A 3,931-nucleotide genomic window follows, 5' to 3' on the forward strand; every position below is an offset into this window, starting at 1 on the left:
CAGGCCCAGAGTTCAGGCCCCAGTACCGGACCCAAAAACAAAACAAAACAAAGAAAGTGTCTGGTCAATTACAATGCCAGTCAAAGAGGTAGACATGAGCACCTCCTCCTCTCCCTGCCTTCCTGCTGAGTGGCTCTCAGCCCCACCCTGATGTTTACTTGCTATGCCCCCTAGCCTGAAGTGGGCACAAGAGGAGGAAGAGATATACACATTCATGAGGTAGGAGGGAGGCGACCAGGGCTGGCCAGAGAGAAATAAAGAAGACAGGCCCAGAACAAGTTGCAGAAAGGCCGAGAGGGACAATATCCTGACTTACTCTGCCTCTTTCTTCTTCTCTATTTGAGCTTCAAAGCCTCTACCCATTAGCAAATGCAGCCTGGTCAGAAGCTGGATGGCTCCCTGCCCCCCCCACCGCTGTTCACCACACTGGAGGAAAAGAAGGGTTCTCTTAAGACTCTCCTACATTTAACTAACAGTCTGTGGGTAGGGTGAGCTTGAACCCCAAGAGCTCTGTGTTTGTTTTCTAGAGATCCTTCCTCCAACTGACAGAAGAATTCTTTGTCTCCCCTGCCCACAGGCCAAACTGCCACATCCAGTGGCTTTAAAATTCCCCACCTGCTCCTGAGACATTCAGAGACACACCCGCTCATGCCTTTCTCAGACCCAACTTATCCATGGTCTGTGGGAGACAGTGCTAACAATGGACCTGCTTATATCTCTACCTTCTTCTATCCACCCACCGCAAGGCAATTTTGGCTTAGAAGAAATCCCAAAGGAGGGCCCTGGCCTTGAGATGGGGTAGGAAACCCAACTAGGAGAAAAGTCTCCTGACTCTTACAAGTGAATAGGATGGTGGTATCTACTCTGAGGATTCTTCTCGAGGCTAGGAGACCATCCAGGTTGGAAAACATGCATATGTGGGGCAGCCATGAGAGGAAAAGTAGTACTTTGTTCTGCTACTAAATAGTGCACTGTCTGCAAAAAATAAAGTGGAAATGAAATGAATTCGGGCTGTAGTCAGAGCTCCTGAACTCAGCAGAGCTGAGGATTGATGACAGAAGGGAGAGCGGTGTGCCTTCATTTCCTTGGATCAGAATGCATAGGGCCACACAGGCACCATGTGCATGTGCTTCATAATCACATACTTTCCTAGCTTCCACACCACCTATGGTCTTATTTCAACTCTTTCAGCTGTAACACCCACCCATAAAATTATGAGTGTAAAAGCACTTTGCAAACTAATACTCTATGAAGAAGTAAAAAGTATCACTGTAATTATTATCATTATTCTGTCCAACAGGCAAGATTTCTGCTGCCCACCTCTTAACTAGATGAGGTCTAAAGTGAGGGAGGGCTAAGCCATTCTGAAACTACTGAGGCTCTTGGCCCATTTCCTCTTGCAGCTGTTCACAGCTGGCTGAGCTGGAGGCATTGGGAGGGGGCAGCAGGGTGAGAAGCAAAGAAAAGGTAATTTACTGAGCCACAGACATATTAGTTTGGAGATAGAATGTTCTCTTACAATTTGAGTCATCTCCCTGATTCTCTAATAGGGAGAAGCTAGAGAGGGGTGGCATGGAGAAATGGGAAAGAAGAGAAGCTGTGGCGCTGTGGCTCAAGTGGTAGAGCGCTAGCCTTCAATTGAAGAGCTGAGGGACAGCATCCAAGGCCCAGAGTTGAAGCGGGAAGACTGACAAAAAGAAGGAGGAGGAGGAGGTGGGGGTGGGGGGAAGCAGGGAGGACAGCAGGTGTAGGTCTCCTGCTTCCCAGGCTAACTCCTACCTTGGTTTTGCCCGTCATGCTCAAGAGGAAGCTGAAGGTCCGCCGCAGGGAAGAGCCTGCCCAGACACCTGAGTCCCCTTCCAGCTGGCTACAGCTGCAGAGAGAAAAGGAAGTTGTGAGGAGATGGGAAACAGAGTTAGAAAAAAAGAAAAAAGTACTCCCAGAGAAGCAGAGGATGACAGGCCCCTGACCTGCAGAGAGGGGCTGGAAACAGGAGGAAAGACTCTGAGAAAAAAAAGATGAGGGACAAAAGGGAGGAAAAACCACCTCTACCTCCTAGAGCTTCCTGGATGTGAACACATCAGCTTTCCAGGCCCCGCTATTTAAGAGGAAACTCCTCCAGGCTCCTCCCAGACCCATTGCAGACTCCCCTTCCTACCTAATCCAGGCTCCAGATGGGAGGACCCAAACTCTTTTCTGTTGCTCTCCAACAGAAGTGGATGGGGTGAGTTCCCTCCAGGGGGGCATTTTCCCCTCTCCAAACAAGAGCCCTGTGTAGACCCTCGCTGTTTGGAAAGAGGCTCTGGGCCTACAGCCAATAAAGACTGAATTTCCTGGGATTTCATCAGCCCCATCCCATGAGCTAATCCCAAACTCAGAGCCAGAAGGATGTGTCAGCTAGAGATTTTTCAGGACCACAAATCAGAGCCTGATATCTTAAAGGGCCCATTACTTGCTCTCTCTCATGGGCAAAGTTAGAGGGCTGTCTCACTCTAATGAATCTTCAGCCACACATGCCAAACAGGTGCTGATTTTGCATGCTTATTTACATAGTTACTGGAACTCCTTTCCTGAGCTGTGTGCTTTAGGTTCTGCCCTCTTCTGGGACTTCCCTTCTCATTGGTCATTTATCTGAGTCATCCAAAACCCATCCATAGTCCTTGGTCACTACCTCTGCATAAGGCTGTCAATCAGCTGATCTGCCAGCTCACCTTTGTGTCATTAACAACAACAAGCAGCTCTCGCTCTTCTATTTCTTTTCATCCCTTAATCTCTCCTCCATCCCAAGGATGAATTCTATGCAGCTCGGGGAGAAGGAGCTCTGATATTTAATCCGAAATGTTCAAGAAAATAGTGTTTCAGGAAGCGGAGAGACCCTTGGGACTACAAAACCCCATGGCCTAGACTCATCTCTCCTCCCGCATCTAGGCCTGTGAACAAGTCCCCCAAACTCACCGTTTGCTGAGGTCAGTGCAAGAGGAATGGGACAAATTCCCTGCTAACACAAAAGGAAAAGAAAAGTGTCCAGTTAAAGCCAGACAAAAGCGCCCAGGGCTGCCTCCCCCACCCCCTCCACCTGGATCAGGTTCCCAGGCTGCAGGTGCATGTGACGCCATTCCTGAGGGCGGGCACTGGGGAGCAGGGATGAAGGGCGGGGTCTGATCAAGGCAGAGCTGAAGAGCTTAGAAACCAGGGTTACATGAAGGGTACTGGAGCTGGATATTTTAGTCCAGTTTCAGTGAACGAGGAGGGTTGAGGTTTCACAATGAGCTCCCAACACTCCATCTTGAAGACAAGATGTATTGCAGGAAAATGACCTCCATCTCTGGTGATAGCTGATTTAGAAAGCCTCACTCTGTCCTATGTTCCCAGCTTTTCATTGGCAGGAGAGTGTCACAAGGGCCAAACCCCAAACTTAAGACCTCTTCTCATTTGAATAAAGGCATTGGTAGGGGGGTGGGGATGGTACCAAGGAAGAGTAGGTATACATAATGCAGGGCGTATGGACCTTAAATAACTGGCTTTGAGGACTAGGGATGAGATGGGCTGGGGAAAGTGCCACCACTACTTTGCCCCCACTTTTACTCACCATCTGAATTTGAGTAGTCCAAGAGGTAACTGATGTTACTCATGGAAACAGACTTGGAAAGCATGCCAGGGGTCGAGTGGTGCAAAGAGCCAGCAGGTGGGTGACAGGAGCTCTGACCCTAGAATACATCAAGAGTCCTCATACCAAGGTCATGCTTTGCACACCCTCCCACTATGTTTTCATTTTTCTACTGCTTAGCCCTTCTTTAAAACCAGACCTCCCAATCTTGGCACTAGGAGCTCATGCCTGTTATCCTAGCTACTCAGAAGTCTGAGATCGGGCTGGGAAGGTGGCTCAGTGGTAGAGTGCTTGCCTTGCATGCATGAGGCCCTGGGTTCGATT

At 49.1% G+C, this 3,931-nt stretch overlaps 1 protein-coding gene across 3 annotated transcripts in view; it reads right to left on the reverse strand.

Moving 5' to 3' along the window:
• Positions 1-3,931, reverse strand: part of Arhgef2 (Rho/Rac guanine nucleotide exchange factor (GEF) 2) — a 48,809-nt gene that overhangs the window by 41,506 nt on the left and 3,372 nt on the right. The gene's annotated exons all lie outside the window — the stretch shown is intronic.

Source organism: Dipodomys ordii, unplaced genomic scaffold (genome assembly GCF_000151885.1).
Source record: "Dipodomys ordii isolate 6190 unplaced genomic scaffold, Dord_2.0 Scaffold26, whole genome shotgun sequence".
In the NCBI taxonomy this organism is placed as follows: Eukaryota; Metazoa; Chordata; class Mammalia; order Rodentia; family Heteromyidae; genus Dipodomys; species Dipodomys ordii.